Genomic DNA, 25,414 nt, shown 5'->3' with positions numbered 1-25,414 from the left:
AGAGCCGCCCAGCACCATCTCAGCAGCCTTCTGCTGGCCAGTGTGGATGGTCCAAGTGGGGACATACCAGTAAAAGGAGCCATAGTGACCTCAGTGTTGATGGGATCTGATTTGCTCTTGTTTCAGAGTACACAGCCCTGCTGGAGTTGATTGCAGTCCTCAGCAACGCTGATTCTCCACCATGGAATCGGTGAGTCTGCTGTGTTCCCTGGCCGTCTGTGTGGTAGTCCTTGGTTTGTAAAAAGGAGGAGCACAATACAGTCTCCCTGCAGCCTTCTTGGGCTCCATGGGGTATTGTTCAGTGTTCTGGTTTCTGTCCTGAGTTCACTGGGTGTGGTTCATAATGGCAGTCCCAGGTTTCCTGGGGTCAGTGAGTAGCACCCCTGGAGTCACAGTCAGAAGAATGGGGCTGAAAGATCAAACAAGTCAGTAGCCTTGTTTGCAAAAGAAGCTAATTCTTCTACGCTTCCTTTATCATATCTTGCCATCCCCAGATAGTCTGGAGAACCATTTGTTGCTGTATTACTGTGGTACTTTGCAGGTTGCATTAGTTGTTCACGTGAGGAATACCTTGGGAGGGAGCAGACAGGCTGTGTTCTGGCTGCCCTGTGCTGCTGGACAGGTCTGTAGCCACTGGGTGTTCCTAGCAGTTGGAGGTTAGGCTATAGGGAGGTTAGGGTTTAGGCCAGTTCACCCTGACACCTGGTAGTGACAGGCACATCTGTCTCCATGGAGGCCCACTTTGCCTGGGTCTGACTCCAGGACAAGGTCCTCCTTGGGCACCTGTGGTGAGGTGACAGATTACTCACCTTCTCTAATGGCTGGGTTGGTGGATGGAAAAAAGATGCATGGCTTGCTTTGGCTTTTCATTGCCTTGCCAGGAATCTGCTCCTTGTTTTCAGGTTAGTAGTCCAAAAGTAGATGATTGGTTTTGTGGGGTTACTGCTAGCAGATGAGAAGGAATCCTTTCGTATTTCCTCCTGAGTGAATTTTCTTATTCTGAAGTTATTGATCTTTGTCTCAGTCATCGTTGATCAGGCCACTTTGAAATGGACCCTGCAAGTCTCTTAATTCTTGACAGAAGTGTTTGGGGTGATACTTGATGCTAGAGAGCAGTTGGGAGGAGTTGCCTCAGTGTGGGGGTGTCGGCGGTGAGGGGGGAAGCTTTTTTTCCTGGCCTGAAGGTGGAACCAGGTGCACAAAAGGAGGAGGGTAGTGGCTGGGAATCCAGTCACCCTCACCTGAGCCACATCTGTGTCTGCAAAGTAGATCTTAATGAATAATGAGAAAAAGCAAATGCTGCTAATCTTAGTGTGAATTTTTGATTATTAATAAGTATTAAAGTGAGTCAAACTCACCCTGTATCAGGACTGCTGGCAGAATCCGGGATTGACCTACTTGGTCTACACTGGGTGGATAGTGAGTGTGATGGTGTGACTTGGGGACTTCAAGGCACTCAGTGCCATCTGTCAGGTTTGTGAGCTGTAAATATTTAGTTGGGTTGATTATAACCCTTTTTGGTCTGAGTGTTTGGATGGAGTAAAGATGCACATACTGCCAAGGAGGGAGTCCTGCCTCACTGCACAGCAGTCAGGCCTTCGATGGATAGTCTCTCAAGGCCTGCCGCCCATGATCTTTCCTATCATGAAAATGCAGGGTTTTTAAAAGACCCCAATTTTACAGGTTCTCTAGTAATCTTTGGGTTCTTACTAACATTTGTTGTGTTCACTGTTCATTTTGACCCTTAAGGTAGAGGGGTGAGTGGCTTAGATGAGATGTATGGTTGTAGGTCTTGTAGGGTCTGATGTGGTGTGACCTGGGTTGTCTGTGTGGACTCTGCAGTGTTCCTGTCTGAGCTATTCCCAGGTCAACTGTGGTGGTCCAGCCGCAGGTCCGGGCTACTCTTTGACCATGGGCATACCAGTTCAGTCCTCTGTGTCTCGGTTTGCTGACCATGAAACACCTAGCTAATTTGTTATGAGAATATACGAGCTTTAGCATCCTTAGAGCTAATATCTTCGAGCATAGAACTCTGGTTTGGGCTGATTGTTGCTGAAGTTCTCACTCTCTTTAGCAGGGTAGAAGGCCCAAGTGTTTCCAGGGAAGTGATGAGGTTGAAGTAGCCCTTGGAGGGTGTATCTTAGCAGGGAGAGCCAGTGGGCTGAACTCCAGATGGAAGGTTGCCCAGCACTGACCTGAGTCACATAAGTGTGCAAAAATTATGCTGAAGTGAAGTGGGCATTTAGAATAATATTTTCAAAAATATTTTTGTGTTTAAAGTGATGTGTCAGGATAATAAAGGCAGTATTGTTTATGTGGAAGGAAGCTTAGATATCATCTTGTATGTTTTTGATCGAACACCTCTAATTAAAATAGAGGTGTGGGGCTGGGATGGAGCTCAGTCAGAGTCTGCTTTCCGTGTACAAACCCCTGGGTGCTGCTTCAGCGCGCTCCCACACACACACAGAAAGAAGCTTTTCGATTTGCTGAGACGTTGAATTTGTAAGACATGCTGAAGAAGGGCGTGTGTAGCTAGGTCCCAGAGTCCTGAAAGGTTCAGTCTTTGAACAGGCTGTGTGCTCACTGTAGAGAGCAAGTCTCCCTGGCAGCAGAGCCAAGGCCCCTGTGCTTGTAGTTCCTTCTGATGACACTGGTGGTCCCTGCCTGGGCAAGGCTGGAGGTGGGGAGGGGCAGCAGTGCTGTTCTGGGGACTCTGTCTCTCCACCTGGGATTCAGAGCAGAAGGAGAAGCTGTGCTTCCTGCTCCACTGGAATGGCTGTTTCCCTCTGACCCTGATGCCCAAGCGCACTAGCCTGCTATCAGGTGCTGGTCACTGGCATGGGGGCAGACGACATACTGCAGTACTGGATTGCAATTGCAGCATGTGAGGGATTTTTAGGTCTTAATGCTCACCTACCTCCTTGTTTAACCTAAGTGTCTCTTGGGATTTCAAAATAGGTGATAAAGTACACTGTGCTTCATCATAAGGAAACATATGAACTAATTTTTCCAACATAAATTACTGTGCTCTTTTGAATGTTCAGTTTTTATTGCAGTTTAGGCTTCCGAGGCATTTTGGGCGCCTAGGTTCCCTTAAACTACATAGAGCCTAGGTAACGCTAGATGTCACCAGATTAGACTTGCTCATGTCAAAATGTGTTGGTTTCCCCAGGCATGTTCCCTCTTCCCCAGAGGCCTCTCGACTGATAGGACTTGGGCACTCTACTTCAGTGTCCTTGGCTGCTAGGAGTTGAGAGTGGGAGGGTCTGCAGGCGCGAGACTGCAAGCACTGTGGGTTCTGGCTGACAGTGGTCTTTGCTCTGACTGATTCTCTCAGGCTGGCCTTGAACTTGACATCCTCTGAGTCTCTGGGATGACACCACGCCTGACTCTTCCATGTCTTTTTTTGGCCTCACAGCTTGTTTCCTGTTAGGCCTAATGATAGTCCATGTCTGGATGTGCCCTATCCTGTTGCAGGACATCTTGGGTAACTGGTAAGGGCCTCTTTGGTCTTCCCTGATGGAGATGTGAACAGTGAATAAAACCATACTCCCCTCAGAATGGAACTGTGATCCTTGTGTGAACTGCCTTGGAGAGAGTGTTCTTGCAGGTGCTTGTGCACCTTCCTCCCACCCCAAATCTGCCCAGGAAGCACTTGGGATCCTCATCCAGAGACCATTTCTCACAAAGCATCGTTAAACACTGTAAACTTACTGGGTGTTGGGGGTGGATGTGTCTCTGAGAGAGGGTGTGCATCCCTGTACATGGGGGTGCACAGCCAGCTGAGGGCTTTGTGTAGCTGCCTCCTGCCTACTTAGGCCCGCCTTGCTTGTGCCACTTGCATGCTCTCTGAATTGAGGCTGGTAATGCCCAGCCCAGCTTAGAACACCAGACACTGTTTGTTTGTTACATTCTGTGTTTCATGGCCCTTTTTGGTCACTTTTGATGTGATTGATGCTCACAGTCCTGGGTTGTGGCCCAAGGCTCCTGTTTTGATTAGTGTGAAGAGCTCACCAGGGCAAGGGCTCCTATCTGGTCTATTGGCCAGCTGGGGGGCCTGGGAGCAGGCTGGCCCTCTCTGGGCCACCACCCGCTCCAGAATCCAGCTCCTCATCTGTGATGAGGTGAAGGGTAGGCTGGTCAGGGCCTGCAGAGGGGTGTGGGAAGGGGTCAGAGGCGTTCTTACTGTGACACAGGTGGTCCAAATGTGCCTCACTAAGGCACACTATGCTTTTATGGGGGGGTCAGTGGGGCACCTGTCCACAGAGGGCATCTGTCCACCTTTGGTCCTTCTGTCCTCTGTGCCATTGACTGGAATAAAAGGTGCTGGCAGCCAGATGGCTGCTGCTGTTTGAGGGAGGAACTTAGATTTCCTTTATGAACATTTTCCCTCTCTCCTCATACAGCCACTGGCACTTACTGTGGAATCCGAGGCATTGGACACACTGAGGGTCTTGTCACAAGTGAGGTCCAGTTGCTGCATGCTTTTGTCTCACATCCTTGGTTCCTAGGCCACAGGGTCTCAAGACCTCTTTATATGTTACACATGGAGGATCTCAGAGGGCATTTGGTTATGAAAGTGTGTCTGTCATGGTTGTCAAGCTGCCCCTGGGAGATTTGTAGAATACTTAGGTAGTAATTCCATTTTAAAACAGGGTTAATAACCCCATTGAACATTATTATAAGTAGTTAGAATTTACTGTTTCCAGCCTGTACTTCAGTGATTAGGGAGGCTAAGGTAGAAGGATTGCACGTTCAAGCCAGCCTCATAAACTTAGATTCTATCCCAAAGTTTTCAAAAATCATGTAGCTCAGTGGTATAGTGCTTGCCTATCATGTGCAAGGCCCTTGGCAGCTTAGTCCATAATACTGCCAAAAATAAATTCATACGTAAGTAAAAACAAAAATAATTATATTGAAAAACCAAAAAGTTAGTGATTAGAGGGCCATTGTTTAAAACAAATCCTATCAACATGTGGCTCTATAGAAGATGGCTGCATTCTCACATCATCTTCTGTACTTGAGTCTGTTGCAGTGAGTTTTGTTTGAAGTGCACAAATGAACTATCTAGCTGGAATCTAGTATTTTAATAGTTTTTGAAGATCTTCTCTGATCCTCAGCACTGATCACCAGCACTGTGCAAGTGTCCATGCTGTGCTTGCACCTCAGGTTCCCTGCACCAAGCCAGGGTCTTCCCCAAGTGTGATGCCACACCTGAATAGGTTGCGGTTGCCGGGAAGGAGGTGTGTGAGCAGACAGTGTCTCCAGATGTTGATGTGCTTTGTGTTGCCAAGCCAGAAAACCACTCTCAAAGGCCTGAGTCATCTGAAGCTGCTGCTTACAGTGTAGAGATCCACACACTGGTCTTCGACTAAAAGCTTGCACTTTGGCACTGGCCAGCTTGGCCGCATGTCTTCCTTATTCATTTCCCAGGAGTGCCCTGCCAGCACCCCATGCCTGACTACTGGAGTTTGGAAACCAGCCACTTTGATATGGAAATGATGTTTCCCCAGCAAAGAGCAGCTGCTGTGCCTCTGGTGCAGATATGGCTTGTGTACATACTGTATGCATTGGGCAAGGCAGGCACGAGAAGTGGATGGAAGCCTTGGAATTTGATGCATTCAGAAGTCACTGCTTCCTTAGAGAATGTCTTATGGGAATGGGGCCACCATTGAAAGAGGCAGAGCACCCCATTGAAAGGCAGTGTCATTGTGATGATGGTTTCAAACTCATGGATTTCCTGAAAGAGCTGTCTGCATGAGAACCACAGCTGAGGGATTCAAGTTAGCTAAATGCTTCCTGGAAGCTTTTAAAAAACTTTGCACCCTTAGATGCATGTGTTTGTATCTGTTTCCCCTCACACCTCTCTATACATATGCATGCAAATTTGTGTGCAGTTTTTAGAGGACTCCCGATTGGGTAGTCCGCTTCTAGAATTCCCATGGAATGGAGCCATTCCTGTTAGAGTGTGGCTGTGGCCAGACTGTGCTGGCACCAGAGCTGCTGCTTCTCTTTGATCTTGTGGTTTGCTGCATACCAGGAACAGGCGGACCGTGTCTCTGTGATGCAGGATGGATTTCTTCCACAACAGCCTGGAGCTAGAAGTGGCCCAGTGCTGCTTGTGGCCCACCCAGCTCACTCTTAAGTATGTGTTGTTCTTACTGCAGGTGGCCTCAAGGTGGTGACTTGGGTGGTATTGCCTCCTGTTGGCCTACTCTAATCTGGTCCTGTGGTTCATTCAACCTGGTTGCTTGCTTTAGTGACCTGTCTTGGTTTCCCCAAATTTGGTTGATCTTTTAAGATGATCTTGATTTTAGTGACTTAAAATATAATGTCATGCATTTCCTGATTTGGAGATTTTTTGCAGTTGGCACCTCCTCTGAACTCAGGGCTGAACAGTCTTGGAGAAGTTCTTGTCTCTGGGTTGACTGAGAGGCCACCTAACAGGAGCCTCTTGGCTTTAACTTGGACCAAGGACTTCCTGCATCTGATTCGTAAGGCAATTCATTGTGGGCAGATTGGCCAGGCATGTAAGCTCCTTTTCAAAAAAGAGCACCCCCACATGTGGATTTGGTCTTTTCTGGTGGGAGAGGCAGAAGAGATGGGCTCTTCTTAAACCTTGGGTTCCTGAGGTTGGTGTGGCAGGTACGGGGGAACCTGGCAAGTGTTTCCCACGCAGGCAAGCTCAGTGAGGGGTTGCAATCCCAGGGTGTACCCGTGTCCAGGGAGACCGAGCCTGAGACCTCCTGCCATGCCCTTGGGCCCTTTGGTTTACCGCACAGTTAGGTGGTGCTTGTTACCCACAAAATGGCCTCTAGGAGTTCACTTGTGTGAGGGCTACAGAGGGTGCAATCTCTGATGGGTCCAGAGGTGGCACAGAGCTTTCCTGCACCTCCTTAAGGTGGCTGGCATCAAGCAGTCAAAACCTGTGGTTCAGGAACCTTCCTTTGTGTAAGATGCTGCTTATGCTCCTTAATTGTTGTCACTCTCAGAATCAAATCAGTCTTCATCATAAGAACTTGGTGATTTGGGGAGCACATATCTTTTGATACCACTCATGCAGATCAGAATGTTAGCTCATGAACTGACCTGCTTCCTTCTGCTCTACATAGTTGGAATTTCTCATATGCAGCCCTGCTGGGTTCTAGAGTGAAAATGCAGAGTGAAAATGCGGGGCCTCCTTGGGCTGCTGCTTCTGCTCTGATCCTTAGAGGTCCCCTGGTTCTCCACTTAAGAAGCACTGAAGCTGATGTGTGTAGGAACTCCCCTGTCCTCAGGGCATGCTTGTGCCCGAGGCTGAAGTATCAGGGGGAACACCACACAGGTGATGGGGGCTGGCATCCTGCCTCCCAGGTACTTCTGCTCTAGCAGGATGGTAGGATGGTGGGCCAAGATTCCTGTGGGAGGGAGTGTGGGGGAGGATGGGAGGACCTGGGCTCGCCTGAGGTTCCACCTAGGGGTAGAGACAGGCAGGGCCTGGCTCAAGCTACCTGTTAACTGCTTTCCGAGGCAGGGGAGTGGGGGTGGGGTGGGGCTAGACACAGACCCTTGTCAAGGGCAACCCTGCTAGACCTTGGGTCTGGCCCTGCACACTTTGTGACCGAGGACACAAGTTTTGTTGATTAGATTAAGGCATTAACTCATCTGTGTTCTAACTTAGTCAGAGAAAAGCAGCCCTGGGATTCTGCTCTTGGAATTTGCTTGTTGAGGTACAGCTTCTGAGTCTGGAAAGAGGGCAGTGTGAGCCAGGTCAGGCCAGCTGCTGACTGCCAAGCTGGAGCCCCAGCCCATGGCCACAGATTTGGTTCTGACCTGAAGGCTGTTCAGAGAGTAGAAACTTCCTGAGTGGGGTGCCGCTCAGTGGCAGAGTGCTTAAAAAAAAAAAAAAAAGATAAAACATTTTTTTAACACCTTTATTTTATTTATTCATTTTTATGTGGTGCCGAGGATTGAGCCCAGTGCCTTGCACATGCTGGGCAAGCGCTCTACCACTCAGTCACAACCACAGCCTTAGTGGCATATCTCTTAATTAGTACAAGGGAGGCCCTGTGTTCCTCCCAGCACGCAGGCAGACAGACAGCCTCCCTGGAGCTTCCTGGCTCCCTTCACCTCGCAAGTGGACAGGAGACCAATGCCAGCTCCTTACTTCCACTTATTACTCACTGATGAAAATAGACGGAAACATGAAAAGGGTGGAGGGTGGCCTAAAACCTTACCCAGGTATCTATTGATTCATGCTTATTAAGCCATGGCTTATCAGCATCCTTTAGACTGGGCCATCAGTGCCATCCCCGAGTCTGCCTGAGGTGGGGTTGTGCTCCCTGCACACTTGTGCTTGCCTGAGGTCAGCTGCCTATGGCTACCTGCCTTGGTGGTACAGCAGCTGGTCCACCTTCCCTCTGGCTAGTTTTGGTATGCCGCATCTCTTTCCGTGTTTTGCAGTTTGAATGATTGTGTTTTTTTCAGTACCTCATATGTGCTCTACCAACTGAGCTGCACCCAGGCTCTGGGTTTCTCAGTGAGCTTCTTGCTAGCATCCTGGAGTTGGGCATTGCATGTCAAAAGAGTCCAGCCTGATGATCTTGCACTCTGCACGGATGTGCATGTCTCTGCATGCACACTCCCCTGTGTCTCACTCCCACTCAGGCAGTTGGCCTACCCAAGCAGTGCTTTTGCTGTATTCACAGAGCTGTGTGAGCACTTTCCACGACAATGCTCTGCGGCTTTGTGCTTGTATTGCTTCCCAAGGAGACCTGTTGTCACCTTGTCCTTGTTCTTTTCTGCCTGTTTTCTCCCGTCTGCCTGCAGTAAAGTTTCCTCCCGTCTGCCTGCAGTAAAGTTTCCTTTTGATGCCAGCAGTGCACCAGGGTGTGGTTTTCTTCAGAGCATGGGTCCTTTAGTTTGTAGTCTTTATCAAAATATGAAAGCTTTTTTGCCTTTTTAATTTCCCAATGTTTTTCCTGTACCTCTGCCCAGGTCCTTTGGCACTCCAGCTGCATATGCTGTGTCCCATGCTCCACGAGCCCTGCTCTCCCTGCAGTGGTCTCAGATGTACTGTGTAGTTGTGATGTGTCGCTTTGGTCCCAGTCTTTGTTTCAGATGTCTGTGTGGCTGCGAGTCATATCCAGTGTGCTGGTTACCTCACACAGTGTGGCTTTCCACCCCTTGTGGTTCGTTTTGAATCTTCCCCCACTCCCATGTCTCTGGCTTAAGTTTTGACTATGGAGAAGAGAATTACACAGGGTATATGAAGTCCGAGTCTGCTGAGTTTGACATCTGTGTCAATTCTGAGTTGCTTTCAGATGATTTTTCATGTTATTTTCTTAACGAGCCTGATATATTTTTTAGATACCCTATTATTTTGGAAAAATTTTACAGAAAAGCTGTAAAATTTAGAATTCTTGTACGCCTCTCACCCAGCCTGCCTGAGTTGCTGACACCACACATGACCATGGTATGTTGGTTAAAACTCAGGTCTGCACCAGTGCATTGTTGTTAGTGACACTACACCTTTTTCTCAGAGTCCCTTCCTTTTACCTGATGTCCCTTTTCTGTCCCAGGATCACTTTTGGTATGCCCCATAGCATTTGGTTGCCTTGTCTTCTCCATCTCTTACAGTCTGGGATGGTCTTTCTGTCCCCTTGTCTTTTGTGACTGTGACAATTTTAAGGGGCACTGGCCAGGTGTCCTGGGGAACCCTTCCCCTGGCTCTGCCTGGTATGCTCTCCCCAGGTTGGTTTGCCTCCTCACTTCAGGCCAGCTGTGTATTGCTGTAGCCCTGCATGCCCAGTGGGAGTTTGCCTGTCCTGCACAGTGGAGCCAGGGTTGTGTTTTCCCTCCTGTTTCCCAGGGGACTGTGGGTAGGGTAGGGGAGCTGCTGCTGGGAAGGAGAGGGGGGTGTGCTGCTTTTATGTTGCGTTGAAACCCAGCAACATATGGTTCATTTTAATTAATTTAATGAATTTATGTCTCGAATTGTTGTAGTTTCTATGCCTGGTGATATTTGATCCATTGCTGATATGAATTCTACTTCTGTGTGTGTGGGTGATTTTTCATTCCTAAAGTGTCTTGAGCTTTGTTCTGGGACACGGATAGGTCATTCGAATTGTCTGGCTCCTTTCGGCTCTTGCTTTAAAGACTTCTGGAATAGGCCAGGATCTCAGTTTTGGGCTAAAAGTGCTCCTGGCTGAGACAGGGTCTTCTGGCTTTGCCATCAGATCTGCAGGTCAGGAACCGGCCAGCGAGTGACACTGGTTCCCCCTTGAGTGGGGACGTTGGTGGAGTGGTTTCCAGCTGTCCTGCTGTGGGTGATGTCCTTCAGCCTGCCTTGTGGGACCTAAACATTTCCCATGGTCTTTACTTCCCCCGAGACCAGCCTGTGCAGCCCTTTGTTTTGAGCCCAGGGTGCTAGAGCACTGAGCCACATGGACAAGTACATGCACTCCCCACCCCTTGATATCTTTTAAAAAATATATGTTTAAAATATTTTAAATACTTTTTAATATATTGAGGCAGGGTCTTATAAAGTTGCCTAGACTGGGACTTGGGACTGTCCTGCCTCAGCCTGGAGTTGCCAGGATCACAGGCTGTGCCCTACGCTGGCTCTTTCCCCTTTTTACCCCTCTTGTGGCTTTCGTGTGCCGCCTGCATGTTTGAACTGCAGGCAGAGGCAGAAATGCCTTCCTGCTGCTTCTTGTAGACCTCTATCAGTGTTCTTCCTTTTCTTATATTCTGAACCCTGAAGAGGAGAAGGGTGCCCTTCAGGCTGTATGGGCCTGGGCTGGAGCAGATGGCCACACTGGAATCAGGTGCTTGGGTCTGTTGTAGCTCACCATCCGAGCTGGTTTCTGGAGTCTTGACATTTCCTGGTTGTGTATGATGTTAACATCAGAGTAAGGGTGCGTGGTATCCATCAATGAGTTTTGCCACATTTTACAAGCCTGAAATATTTCAAAACAAAAAAAAAATTGAGAAAGGAACCTAATAGATGAGCATAGTCTTCCTAGAAATGTCTCAGTGTAGCTTAAAACCAGAAGGGCCGCCCATGTCTCCCCTCCAGCAGGCCCAGCCCCTGCCTTCCTGTTGTCGTGGGGCACCCGGAAGTATGGCTTGGTGTTGCTGACTCGGTGCCACACCTCAGAGTCTCCCCTGGTCTTTGCTGCTGGGCACTTTTCCTCAGCTGGGTCCTGCTGTCCTTAAAACCAAAACCGTTGTTCTAAGCCAGCGCAGCTGCCTTCTCTTCCCTCCTCCAGAGCTCCGTGTGGGCCTATGTCTCCAGCGCCTCCCTCTTGGCTTCCTGACCTTGGTTCTTGGCAGGTCTGATACTTAACCCAGGTAGCCTCAAGGTGTTTGGTGGGCAGCAGGGCCCTGGTGGTCCTTACCCCTGCTCCTAGGCTTGTGTTGGTGGTGTGGGGAGGTGTTGGTGGTGTGGGGAGGTGTTGGTGCCTTGTTGGAGCACTGGGTATAGCTCTGGTAGGAGCTGGGCTGTCTTCAGTCCTCCCTTCATGCAGATCTGCTTGAAGAAGCAGCGTGCCATTTGGAAGTGCTTCTGTGGTATTGCCTTGATGGATGTTTCAGTCAAGGCTCTTATTTCCTTTAAAATGCCTAGCCCCTTTTGAAAATACTTGCTTTCTATACCTGCAGAGGGAAGAGGTGAGTTTACTGGATTAAGACTTGTACTTTTGCCCCTGCCTGGGGTCTTCCAGCATATGAGGCCACCAAGGCTGCTGGCAGCTCTGAGCCCCTTCTCACCAGCTGCAGTGGTCCTCCAGGGGCAGTACCACTGTCCTCCCAGCACTTGCTGGGTTCTGTGCACTTGATCCTCAGCTATGGTCACTGAGGGAACGGGCCCTTGCTGGAGTGAGGTCACCCAGGGTGACCTCCTGGGATGCTGCAGTGATGTCAGAAGCCTGGTCCTGCCATAGGTCGGGAAGGCTGCATGCATCTTGAAGGAGTTGAGTGTCCGGGAATGTACTTGTGTGATGTGTCTCCTGGGACCTGTGGTCCTGCCGTCCCCTCAGTCCCTGGAGCTTAGCAGCAGAACCTAGGTAGGCACATCCTTCTGTGGCGCACCATTGTGACTTCCTGCTAGCAGAAATGAAGACTTTGCTGGTCTTTGCTGCTGGGCACTTTTCCTCAGCTGGGTCCAGCTGGGTCCAAAACCGTTTTTCTAAGCCAGCGCTGCTTTAAAAGGCCACATGGGTGAAGTGTACCTGCAGGCCCTCAGTTTGCTCAAGTGCCTGAATCCCCCGTGGAGCTGCTTCAAGGTCTCTTGCTGTTGGCAGTGGCCTTCGGTCTTGCTTATTGGGAAAGTAGACACTTCAGACCCAGCACAGCCGCTGCCACCTGTGCCAGGAAGGGCCCTGCAGCTGGTGGCCAGTGAGTTATCCTTGCTGTGGGCGTGCTCCGGATGGAGGCATTCTAGTTGCCACTGCAGGTTTCCAGGGGAGATTGGGGAATTTCTTGGAGCCTGTTTTCAAAAAAGTTACAGCAGAGGAATATCAGAGATTTGTTCATGAAGTGTTACCTGTAGGATGGTTCTCAAACTGCATCCTATAGTTTGGCTTCTCAAACTGCACTCTGGTCTAATTAGAAAACACTGAAGAGGATAAAAGCTCACAAATAGTGTAAAACATGTTTTGTTTGTGGCTTGTAATTGGGAATAAATCACACATTTGAAGGCAGAGTTGGAAATCCCTTTGGATGCTCTCCGCCCTGCCCTCTTCTCTCTTTAAGTCGGCAGTTGCTGGGAACCCAAGGCAGCTACTCCCCAACCACGCTGGGGAGGCTGGCTCTGTGCATTAGGGAGAGAATTCTTGAGTTGCCTTTTCAATCCTCATATTAGTCCACTTGTGCTGCTGTAAGAAATCGCTGTAGTCTGGGCAGTCATGAAGAGCAGAACTGTATTCTCAGTGTTCTGGAGGCTAGAGGCCAAGATCGAGTGCCTCAGGATTAGGTGTGCTGAGATCTGCTCAGCCGCAAGAAATCAAATGCCAGTTCTAAAGTGTGTGGGCAAGGCACACCTTTACTTTTGGAGGAGAGCTACTACTGACCTTGGCTACTAGCAAGCCGCCTGGGCTAGCTGTGTGGCTGTTTATATTCTGAGCCAGTGCAGTGCTGCCTTTAACTGTGATTGGAGGAGTTCCGGGTTGCAGTCTACGGGATAGCCTGAGACAGGCTGACCTTAGAATTAGGGTGGCAGTGGGGAGGGCTACAGTTGAATCCAGTCAGGGTTGAATTCCAGATTCTGAAAGTAAACCCCCAGAGTTTCTGTTTCTCTCACTCCTTCCCACATGGTGCTTTGTGGTTGTCTGCTGGGGAAGCACACGGGTCTTCCTCTGCCGGGAGATAGGAGAGCAGAGAGGCCCACTGGCTCCCTCTGGCTCTTCACTAAGCGTTATGCCCAGGAGGGCAGAACCCTCACCACGGTCACTTCCTCCAGTCTCACTTCTCAGTGCCACCACAGTGCTTTTGGGTTTCAGCACATGAGTTGTTGAGGACCTTGCCCATGACTCTGACTGTTTTTTTTAACAGCCTGGGAGGTCTCTCTCGCTCTTGCCTTTCAGACTAGCCTGTAAGGCAGTGGGTATGTTCTCATGTGCCGTGTGAGCTCTGCCTTCCCATGGCCCCACAGGCAGCTGTGGCCATCTGAGGTCCTAGTGTGAAATGCAGTGGCACCAAAGACTACCTGGTCGAGGAAAAGGATAGAGGGGTTCTCTGTTCTTCTCAAATGAGCAAACTTGCCATATCCTCCTCTGCCAGCCTCAGTGTTCTGCCATCCACAGTGTTCTGCCATCCACAGGCTCTCTCTGGGCTAGGGCATCCCTAGCACTTGTGAGGTCCTACAGTCGATCCCTAGACACACCCCCCCCCAATCCCTGACCAACCACCCCAACCCGAAAAGCCTGTTTCTCATTGTGAAACCACTTCGTCTCTGTCTTCTCTTGTTGGAAGGGTGTGGAGGTAGGTGTCCTACTCTGGATGACAGCTGTTTTGATGCCTGCTAGTAGTAGAAGGTTTTGACTGACACCTTGCTCATGTTGGCACAGAATGCACCTAAAACAAGTGGCTGCCTGCACAGGGGTGGGCAGGGGGGAGAAGAGCCTGCGCCCAGCCCAGACCTGTCTAGCTTCTTCCGAGGTGTGTGTGGATGTGGCTCTCCACCCAGCAGACTCAGCCCTAGGTGCTGGAGGCTTGAAGGAAGACAGGAATGGCCAGGCCCTTCCCTTGTGCCCTCTGTCGAGATGGATGAGCTTGAAGCCAAGAGCAGACCATAGAGAATATTCTGACGGTCTGAGTAGAGCCCTGGGAAGCAGGAGGTTTAGGTTCTTTCTCTTGACAGGTGCTGAGAGCTGAGGGGGACAGGCATGTGGACAGAGTGTCCCTAGGTGCTGTGGGTATTGCCAACCAGTGGATGTCTGTCACAGGAAAGGTGGCTGCTGTCCCAGGGCCACAGCTGTGCCTGCTTGGCTCCATTGGCCGGTCCTTCCTTCCTTCCTTCCAAGACAGGATTCAACTTGACAAATCCCTGCATTTTAAAATTTTATTTCTCAATTATAGGTGGATACAATATCCTTATTTTTACATGGTGCTGAGGATCAAACCCAGTGGCTCACACAGGCCAGGCCTCTGAGCCACAACCCCAGTCCTCCATTGGCTTTGTCCTCCTCAGTTTTCTCTGAGGGCTCCTGACCACACAGGGAGGCTCAGCCCTCCTGACCTCTTGCTGTGGCTTGCTTATGGTGACCACACCCTCTCCTCCGTCAAGCATGCTAGACAGCAGGTGTTGTGCATGGTGTTAGGGTTCCTGCTCCCCCAGAGTTTAGGAGGGCTGTGTAGGTAGTTTTTCCACTTCGTTCCTTTGGGAGGTAGATCCGCGGGGGCTGCTGTTATACCCCAGAGCAGCTAGAAGTCATGCCTGAGACAGAACTTTAGATTTCCCTGGAATCTTAAATCTCATTCCTTTGGGTGAATTTATATTATTCTGTAACTGTTAACCCCAAAGCAGTGACTTTTCTTTTGTGGTTCCTGTCTCCATCTCTCCCAGGGGACCTTCCCCCACACCTGTTTCCCCCTTAGTGCTATGGGCATCCTTTTGGTCTTAGGTCAAAGTCCTCATTTCAGGACAAGAATCTTCTGTCATCTCTTGGCAGCTGTGTCTGAGGGTGGTACAGCCGACAGGGCTGCCAAGGAGAGAGGCCTTTGCCAGCCCCTTCTTTCTGAGAACCCCCAACCCCCCCACCTCCCGTTGGCAGGCCACCCACTCTCCTAGACTCTACCCGTGCATCCTGATGCCACAGCATCCTTTAAGCCCTGTCCTGTGAGGTGGCACCTGACAAGTGCAGCCTGCGCCCTGTGGTGTAGCAGGCACCTATTGGCATAGCTCAGGAGGGAGGTGACCACCATTCCTCCTGTGGCACTTCGGGATGAATTGCTTGTCTGATGGAAACCTGAGCAAGGCGGCAAGTAGATTAGGATGAAGGGTCGTTGCAGGGTTATAAACTGGCGTGAACCATGGCAGCAGAGGTGGGTATCACATGTTTCAGTGTTACGATCTGGAAAGCCTGCTTGTATGGACACTCATAGTCTTAGGTGGAAAAGTGGAGAATGTTGACTGACAAAACAAGTCACAAAACTAGATTCAGTGCACTCTTGTTTTTGCCTGAAAATATGTTGTGGTGTCCACAGAGGATGGAACCCAGGGCCTCATGCACGCGAGACAGGAGCTGTGCCTCAGAGCTGCACCCAGCTCTTGCCTTATTAATTTTTCACAGTAGACTGTTGTGCTTTATTTTTCACATTATATGGTCAGTTGAGGAAGGAAACAGCCCACCCAGAGGTGGAGGAGCGAGCCCTGTTTCAGCGTTGAAGGTCGAAGGCTGCTATTCTCCACAACTTGGTATGTGGAAGAGAAAGTGGTACTTGACACGGTGTAACTAAATGCCTATGCTATTAAAATCATCTGTTTCTTTCATAGGTAAGGTATTGAAATGTTTATTTCCAGACTGTAGCTGGCAGCCTAGGTGAGCTGCAGGGGCTAACATGGTTTCTGGGTTTCTTGGGACACCCCTGCAGTGCCTGGCTCTAGCACTTTTGATGGCTGGGGGGTCTAGGGAAAGAGGAACATGTTAGAATTGGTGTGGCCCCCCCCCCCGGGAGGTGCTGGCCTTGCTCCCCAGCCTGGCCTGAGGGCAGTGGCCTGGGCACAGCTGGCTCATGGCCTTTCTTTGCCTTCCCAGCAGGCTGCAGATGGCAGGGCACTCAAAACACTCTATATATACAGTCTCAGACACCAGTGTCAGGGCAAGCCAGAGTGGCCAGAGAGGGCCACCAATGAATGGCCAGTGTTGGAGGCTGTCCCTGTAAGATCTCATCAGTCTTCCCCCATCCATTTGTGCTGACACGTGGCAAATGTGAGTGATTCAGTAGTGAAGCATATGAGTCACTGGGTCATGTCCATTTCTTAACCCATCAAGCCCCAGGTTCTCAGTGCTACTAATATTTCATTGAAATTGACACAGGCTCATTAAAATATGTTGAAAATCACAATCTAGAGCTTATATATCCTTTATTATCATTGAGAATGTAAACACAGATTTTCCTATAAATAGGACACTGGGACAATATTGCGTCTTTTATAAACCGTTTACTAGGACATTGGACAAATACAAGGTCTGGGACGATAGGACAAAATAAGGCAATAAGGGTCCTAAAGGCCTGTTTCTTGAACCTCATTGCCTTACAGAAGTGCTGGCGGGTGTTTACTGTGACTCAAGCAGGTGGGTGCCTGAGGAGGGTCCCACACTGTTCGGTTGTGCTTTTGAGAGATACGTCTGGTTCTGAGCTCAGGTGCAGCTCTTCCCATTTCTCCTCTGTGCTGATAAAGTTTCTTCTATAAGGGTCCTGAGATCTTGCCTTCTGGACCAGCTGAGGACACCTATCCACCTGGCACTGGTTGCCAAGGCCATGGTCCCATGGGGATGGCTTATTCTTGCCTTGGCCTACTGATCCATGGTGTGGCTGCTCTGCCCAGGGCCGTGGGTACCCGGGAGAGGCTGCAAAGAGCCTCTGTGCAGCTTTTCTTGGGAGCACAGAAGGGTGACGCACCCTGCACACCGTGGTGGTCGAACAGGAGTGCTTCTTGACCTCCTAAAATCAGCACGGTGGTAAGGCATGTGTTGCTCTTTTCTTGCTAACCATCCTCTTCCCATCTGCTTCAGCCTGTGATTCATCTGAGAATGGACCTTTCAACTTGGTTGTTGTTGGAAAGCATGTCATTCTATCAAGGTTCCTTGCTTGAATACCTAGGGACTCATATAACCTGTCCTTAACTAGAGGATTTAAATGTGGCCTTTTACTTGCGATGGAGGTCAGGGCTGTTGCCCTGTGTGTAGCCATTCTCCATGGGTGTTGTGGTGCTGCGAGGTCCTTGCTCTCTTGCTTCCTTGTTTACTCCCTTTGGGTTGATGGTTATTTTGTATTCAGGGGTTTGGACACCAGGACCTCGTAGAGTCACTGGGTGACAGGTGACTGGCTTCCATTGTACTTGGGGAAAATATTGCCGGGTGAAGGTAGTCCTCATTGTGGGGGCCAGATTCTGCCCCTGTAAACCCCACACTGAGGCACATTCATAGCCCAGCAATAGCCAGTTCACAGAGACTCCCTGTCCTTCCATATGTCTCCTGTTGGAGCACAGACAGGCACCTCTGCTTTCTCTAGCCTCCTGCAGATTACCTGTTTTGCGTTGGGTTTTTGTCTTTCAACCAAGACTTGCTTGGCCCTATGGCAAGATGCAGAATTTTCTGTGGGCACCTCCCTCCATTGTGCTGCTGAAAGTGGATCCTGTTGCACCCTTTTCTTGATGCAGGTGCACCACCTGGAGTCCAGCTCTGGAGTAGCCTGCGTGGAATCCACTGCAGGCTCCTGAGCTCTGCCTGCCTCAGGAGGAGCGCAATTAATGGTGGCATCATTGCTGTGCAGATGGAGAAGGAGGTGTCCAGTGAATAGAGAGGTGTCCAGTGAATTTGAGAAGTGAAGTGTCAGGAAACTGTGAAACAGAAAGTTTCTGCAGTCTGCAGCAGGTTATTTCTTTCTATATTCTCAAACTTTTTAGATTAGTAATATTTTTGGGAAATTATCAATTACGTTCTCCTTGCTAAAAACCCGAGTGCTGGAGTTGGCCTTGCCACTGCCCTCCATTTCTGTCTAGGCTCTTCATTCCAAGCAGGAAGGTGCCTGTGCAGCCCATGCTCTGTAGTGGCTTTTCCAGAGGCAGTGAGGAGCTGCCAGACTTCAGCTGGGCACCTGGAAGTGGGTCGGTTCCAGGGTACATGAGCATCTCTCCAAGGCAGAGCCTCTGGTCTCTAAGGCTTCCTGGTCCCAGTCAGTTTCCAAGACAGATCATGTCAACACTTGATCTGAGGCCCCAGTGCTGTCCCCCATCCCCAACTTGTTATCCTCCTGCTGTAGCCTTCCAAATAGTTAGGGTCAAGAAGTGACCAGCCACACCTGGCCTGAGCTGCTTTAAAAAAAAAATTCTTCTGCAAAATTTTCATTCCATGACAGAAGATATGGGTCAGAAATTCTCAGATTTTGAAGGCAAAATAAAAAATGCTTGACAAAATAAAAGCCCATCTTTTATTTGGCAGCCAGGATGACACCCACCCAGCTGTCTTTGGGCTTTTCTTTGGGCTACTGGATTTAGGTGTGCATGCAAATGGCACAGGATTCTTGTGTGTCTGCTGGGCAGCTGTAGGGCCCACCTCATCTTCCAGCAGCCAGTTGCACAGACTTTCTTGTTAGGAGTTCTCCTGTAGGCTCACTGGCCTGCCCGGGCCTGCCCAAGCTCTGTTGGTTTGCTTTCTGGATGGCCCTCCCATGTGGGCAGGTCATGCAGGTTGCAGCCACTGTGGGGGACCAGGAACCATTTCGAATTGACCTGCAGAGAGCCGTGAGACAAAGCAACTTTCTGGTTCAAGAGTTTGGTTAGCTTTCCTCAGGGAATATTTTCAAACACCCACAAATCTGAGGAAATCATTCCCTGCATACCCAGTTTCATTAATAACCAGCATGGTTTTAAAAAACCTGTTTGTTCTTTTAAAATTTCATTTTCTTGGGGCTAGGGTTGTCGCTCAATGATAGAGTTATGCTCGCCTAGCATGTGCGAAACCCTGGGTTTGATTCTCAGCACCACATAAAGATAAATAAAGGTATTGTGTCTATCTATAACTAAAAAGATTTCATTTTCTTTCTCAAAATTTTAAAAATTTGAGCATTTTAAAGTAAATTTCAGCCATCATATCACTTTACCAGTGAGTGTTCCAGTGATAGCTCTGACATACTTTTGAAAAGCTTTGGCCTCTGTTTTCATATTTTATATATATATATGTTGTAAATGGACAAATACCTTTATTTTTATGTGGTACTGAGGATCCAACCCAGGGTCCCGCACATGGTAGGCGAGTGCTCTACCACTGACCCACAACCTCAGCCCCTTGGCTTCTGCTTTCTTTGCAGCTGCCTGCCCAAGCAGCTGGCACTCCTGGGCTCTGTTCCCACCCTCCTTGCTGAGGGACAGGTGGGACCAGAGAGCAGGGGCTTCCTGTAGTCCAGGCCCCCGTGGCTGACAGCACTGCTGTGGTGGATATGACTGGAGTCCTCACCTGTCAGCAGCCCTGAGAAAAGGGGTCTGCAAAGAAAGCCACACCAGGCCTCTCTTCCTAGCGGTTTGGGTATTCAGAGCATCTCACTGCGCTCTTTTCCTCCTGAGATAGCAAACTCTATTGGTACCTTAGTTGAGACACAGGCCCTGTCATTGGGGTCTTTTCTTCCCTTTACCTCGGTGCTGGGGTGGTATCCAGAGCCTCACAGGTGGTGGGCAGGCATTCTGGCACCGAGCTACACCTCTGGCTCTCGCTCTGGTTTCTGGTTCTTGGTTCCTACCAGGAGTTGGTGGGAGAAACTCTGGGCAGGCATTGTAGACCCCACACCTGCCTTCAGGATCTGGAGCCAATTTCATCTTTATAGTTCCCACAGAACTTTTTTTTTGGCAGGGGAGGGCTCATAGGCAACCCTGTCAATGCCCGTAGAATCATGGCCACCAGGCAAGCCTTCTCTGCCCTCAGTGCACCAGGTTGGACTACTTCCTCTTGTTTTTGGGGAAGAGCTCCTTCTGCTCAGGGATAAGTGATGCAGCTGTCCTGGCACAGGGCACAGTCTTGGTGGGACCATCTCCTGGTCCACGTGCCTGTGGAGAAGACTTGTGACCATAGGCTTTTTTTTTTTTTTTTGTAAATGGACACAATATCTTTATTTATTTTTATGTGGTGCTGAGCATTGAACCCAGTGCCTCACAGGTGTGAGGCAGGTACTCTACCGCTGAGCTATAGCTCCAGCCCCTGCCATAGGCTTTTGATGCTGCACCCGCATCCTGTGTCCTGTGTCACAGGATGAGCTGGGACTTCAGCCCTGCCCTGGCCTTATGGCACCCTTTGTTGGGATCTGAGTTGGCTTGGTCATGCAGAGCTGGTTCTTGCACATCTTCCTGTGTACTGCCTGCGCTGTTCCTGCCCTAGCTAGGGGCTGCCTGTTCAGGAGGACAGCAAGCAAGACTGCACCAGAGACTCGGCTCTGGCAGTGCTGGACTGCTGTGTCTATTCCAGTGAAGGTTTAAGGTCTTGCCTTGGAAGATCTCATTGGTCTTTAGGTGGGGTGGGCAGATGGCAACTCCACCGCCATGTGGAGGTTTCCCACCTAGTGATACAGACACCACCGGCCCTCATGGGCTCCCCTCTCTTTTGTCCTCAGAGCTGGGGGTGGGGCGCATGGCCCTTGGCAAGTGTTCTTCCCTGCCCTGCTCAGCTGTTAGCGTCAACACTGTGGACCCTCCTCAGCTCAAGGGTCTCCCTAGTTAGTCTCACTTCTGTTTTTGTGTCCTGCCGTGGAAGAGAGAAGGGCCAGGTGGGTGCAGTTCAGTGGGTGGGGCTGCCATGCACATGGAGGTGACCTGGGCTTCTGTTGATTGCCCATCAAACGAGGGTAGACACATGTAGCATGGGGAAGGGCTCTAGGGTCACTGCTGCTGCTCTTCCTCTAGCCTAGCTGCTACAGGAGGTGGGACTCCAGTGTGGACCTTGCTGTGTATTCTTTCTCTGGTTGGAGGAGTTTGTCGCATAGCCCCTGGGCACTGTGTGACAGAGCTTCTGCCTGACATTTGCACACAGGGAGATTTCAGGGCTCTTCATTTGCTGAATCCACAGTGGGCGGAGGATGTTGCTGGGACTTAATGGCACCGGAGAAGGTGTTGATTGTGACCTTTGGTCTCCAGCATCACTTTCTAGACTGAACCCTGGCTTCCCCTGCCTTCCACATGCTTCTATACTTCCTAGGAGCTGAGTCCTCGTATGTCCAGTAATTTGGGAAGAGGAAGAAAAGCTAGTTTTACCAAATTCAGTGCTCTTTTTTCCTACCAAGCAGTCTTCACTAAACATGACTGAAGTGGCTCATTCCCTTCTCCACTGTTCCTGAGGCTTAGGCTTCCTCAGGTCCCCAACCCTTTACCCTGTGGGGCTTTCTGGTCCTCATAGGTGTATTTTCACCTCATCTGTATTTTCCCTAGAGTAAAAATTAAATTGAGAACAAGACAAAATGCTGCACAAAATTGCTCTGGAAATCTGGTTAGTTTGGGCAGAGATATTGGAATCTGGACTGATTTAGGACTTAATGTTCAAACCATTGAACAGTATAAACATTGAGAACAAGACCAGAACCCATCAAGGTAGCCTTCTGGATGAATTCAGTAGTTCTCTACAAGTGAAGCTTCCTGTTAAATCCTGAAGAGCTACAGCAATAGCAAATGAGCAACATGAAGACTGACCAGAACACAGTCTTCTTCTTTTCTTTTATATTTATTAAGACAAAAAGAGGAAGATTTAAAGGAATTTCTTGCTTGGAATAGCAAGAAGTAATTTTAATGCCAGGTCCTTGTAACACCTGATTTTAACCTGAACAGGAGGTAAGAAGCAGCAAGCCCCACTGCTTCGGGACAGGCCTGGTTTCTGTGCTGCAGCAGCAGCAGCAGCAGCACTGTACTGGTCACCCTGGTAGTGAGGTTGGCATCTGTGGACCTGATAAGTCTGTGCGAGGAGATAACTGTTGTGGTAGGAGTTGCCTTGTCCGTGAGGTTTTGTGCCCTGGAGGACTTCTGGAGGCCCATGAGCAAGGCTGGCTTATCAGGCTGAGGAGGGGCCAATGGAGACCTGGGAGGCCTTGGGTTGCTATGGCTGCTGTGGGCTTGCAGGGGCCATTGGGAGGCTTCCCTGAATTGTGGGCTGCTCAGACTGGGCAGTCTCAGCTTTCCCTAGTGGAGCATGGTGGAAGCTTTCTGGTCCTGGACACAGCCTTCTCACTCCACAGACCAGCTGGTACCCCAGGGTGCTACCCCACCGCTTGAAGACTGTGGCACTTGCCATGCTGTGGACCTTTGTGTTGTGCTATAGTGTGAGACAACAGGGACATGGGGATTCATTGTCCCCTCTCACAGAAGGGCCTGCCACTCCTCATCCCAGAGCAGCAGGGAGGTGGGAAGAAGCATCAGGTGTCCTACAAATCTCTGGTGGCACCTTGCCCCTGTGTACTCAGTTAGCTGTAGGCTGTGGGTCAGCATGTGTGGTCTCTGTCTATACAACTAGACTGTTTCACAGTAGTGAAGATGATGGACAGGGACCACGTGCAGCTTGAAAAGCCTAGTGTTTGTCATCTGTCCCTCGCTAGACCATGTTGGCTGATCCCGTTCTGGGTACCCTTAGAAGAGTACTGTGCAGAGCCTGCTCTAGAGGGACTGTTTCTGTTAAACCATGGTCATGTCCCAAAGATTGCTGTGCCTCTGACCAGATTAGCTCTTAGCACTCACACCACAAACACAGGGGTGATGTGGGTTAGGAAGGAAAGGACTACTGCAGTTTTTAGGAAGCATCTGCTGATTGCAGGCAGGTTGAACTCAGTTTGTGTGGAGGACAGTTCCTGAGCCAGGTCCTGTTGGCCTGAGCACAGTGTAGGCCTTGAGGTTAGTAGTGCAATAAGGACACCTGCTTCTCAGTCATGGGGGTAGGCATAGGACAGGAGCAGGGAGAGGTTGAAACCAAGCTGAGAAACCTTTGGAACCAGTGGGCATGGTGGCCACACCTGAATCCTAGCTCCTCTGGAGGCTGAGGCTGGAGAATTCCAAGTTCAAGGCCAGCCTGGGCAGCTCAGCCAGACTCTGCCTCAAAATAAAGTAAAAAGTTCTGGGGATGTAGCTCAGTGGTAGAGCAACCCTGGGCCAGTCTCCAGTATGGGTAGAGTGCCACTTCTGTGGCTTAGGTCAGTGCAAGCTGATCCTCTCACCTGGGCGTTCTGCAGCATGCCCTGGGGCAGCTCTCAGAGGTCACTGTTCTTGTGCCAGGGGATATGTTTTGTGTTCAGTGTCCTCCACAAATGGTTCGGCCTTCTGCTCTCTAGCACTGGAACCCTTCATCTGCTGAGTTACAATGGGGAACATTAGCAGTAGTAGACTTAATTGTGTGTGCATGCATATGCTCATGCCCCTGTGTGGTGCCTTAGGTCCGAGGCTTTAGAAGGTATGGGATGCCTCTGGGGTTCTCGTGAGGTTTCTGGAATTCCACTTGCATGTCTTTTCCTCTGTAAACCTGTGATTTGTTCTGAAATGTCCACTTCCTCCAGGTCTCTGATCCATGTCTAGAACTCGCCTCCCTGGCTCGGTCCAGTAGAAGGACTGCAGGGATGGTCGTGGGGATCCTTGTCACTTTGAGGTTGTTTTATTAGAATGTTTCTTTGGCCTTCCAGACTCATTACTTACGAAGCAAATTTCACAGCATCCTCCAGAATTTTGGGGGAGATTTTGGAATGTGTTTTTCATGCTAAAGTTTGGCTGCTTTGGTTCGCAGTGCCTGCGAGTGCTACTGCCTGTCCAGGTCTTCCCCTGAGCAGGCTGAGCTTAGCAGCAGGCAGGGGTGGGGCAGGTAAGCCAGCATGGGGTGCTTTCAGGGCAGCAGGAGAGGGAAAATGCATGTGAGGCCACTGAGGTTCTGAGGCAATGTGTGTGGAAATAACATTGCTTGCACTGTGTTTCAGGTAGTTTTGATCCTGAGTGAGATGTGTCTGCCATCTCTTGCTGCGTAGCACCCCAAAATGTAATGTTTTAAACAACAGCAATTTGTTTCTCTCAGTCTTTTGTTGGCCTGGGTAGTTTTCTGCTGGCATACCTCAGTGGTTCCTGGGGTTTCTCATCTGGTCTGGCTTGGACTTCCTGAGGGAAACAGCGTGTTCCAGGAGGCCCCAGGTGTGGGTAGTAGGTCTGTGGGAGGGGTGTACCCAGTAATAGAGTGAAAAAGACTTCAGGTTGTTTCCTCTAAAATTTTGACATGGATTTGAGCTACCTGTTTTTTCTTATAGGGGTTTCAAAACTTCGTACCACTAATACTTAGCTGGCATTTAAGCATATGTAGGAGTTTCACATGTATTAGTAAGATTTACGATGCCTTTTGAGAAGACTTCACAGTTTACAGTGAAAAAGAAAATTGAAATGAAACGTGTGTCCTTCTTCTGAAGGCTCTGCGAGCTTTGTGGGAGCTCCCTGGTAGGCTGGGCTGTGTTGGTGAAGCACTCATTATGTTCCATTCAGACTGTAGGTTGGACGTCTTTGTGCAGCTGTACATTTCAAGCTTGGTTCTAACAGAACTTCAGCATTCTCCCTGCTTGGCTTTTGCTCTGCTTCCTGGCCAGGCTGACTCTGCAAGCACTGGAGCCCAGAGTGACTTTGGCATCCTCCTCCAGAGCTGCCTTGCCCTGGGGCCCTGGAAAGCAGGCATGTGTTTGGGCTGGCCTAGTGCTTGTTTCGGTACGGGAAGGAGCTGGCACTTCAGGAGATTCAAGTAGAAATTCCTTAGTTCACTCTCATTTGTTAATCTGCATGTTAAATTGGGCAAAGATTTGATACCATGCTGAAATATGCATCTTCCATCAAAACTTTAGGTGCACTTACTCGGGTTCAGACAGATCTGAAGTGCACTGGGGGATTAGTCTGACTTACCTTCCTGCAGGTGAAGAGCACTTCTGACTTACAAATCTTGGTGGTGAAGGTCCTGCCCTTGCACTCGCCAACACCCTTTCTTTCTGCGAGGCATGGGGGTCTGAAGATCTTTTCCAGAGTGGGTTGGTTTCAACATATGGTTGATTCCCTAGCATTTGTGCCTGTGTACTTCCTCTGTCCCTGAGTTTCCAGGGTTTCTGACACCAGGTCCTCTCTGAGTTTGGGAGTGATGTTTCCCGGTAGTGATCTGGTGATGTGGATGTCAGTCCTCCACTCAGGGCAGGCTCATTCCCAACAGGTAGGTCCTTCATGTGGTGGATGCTGTTT

At 49.8% G+C, this 25,414-nt stretch overlaps 1 protein-coding gene across 3 annotated transcripts in view; it reads left to right on the top strand.

The window, feature by feature from the left end:
* Nucleotides 1–25,414, top strand: part of Ankrd11 (ankyrin repeat domain containing 11) — a 153,606-nt gene that overhangs the window by 64,962 nt on the left and 63,230 nt on the right. For 2 of the 3 annotated variants that reach the window (XM_076838833.2, XM_076838831.2), the window contains exon 2: nucleotides 127–190. The exons of the other annotated variant lie outside the window; for it this stretch is intronic. The gene's annotated coding sequence lies outside the window, so the exon portion shown is untranslated. The remainder of the gene's footprint in view (nucleotides 1–126; nucleotides 191–25,414) is intronic. 3 annotated transcript variants of the gene reach the window in all.

Source organism: Callospermophilus lateralis, chromosome 18 (genome assembly GCF_048772815.1).
Source record: "Callospermophilus lateralis isolate mCalLat2 chromosome 18, mCalLat2.hap1, whole genome shotgun sequence".
Classification (NCBI taxonomy): Eukaryota; Metazoa; Chordata; class Mammalia; order Rodentia; family Sciuridae; genus Callospermophilus; species Callospermophilus lateralis.
This window is presented reverse-complemented; position numbering and strand designations above follow the sequence as displayed.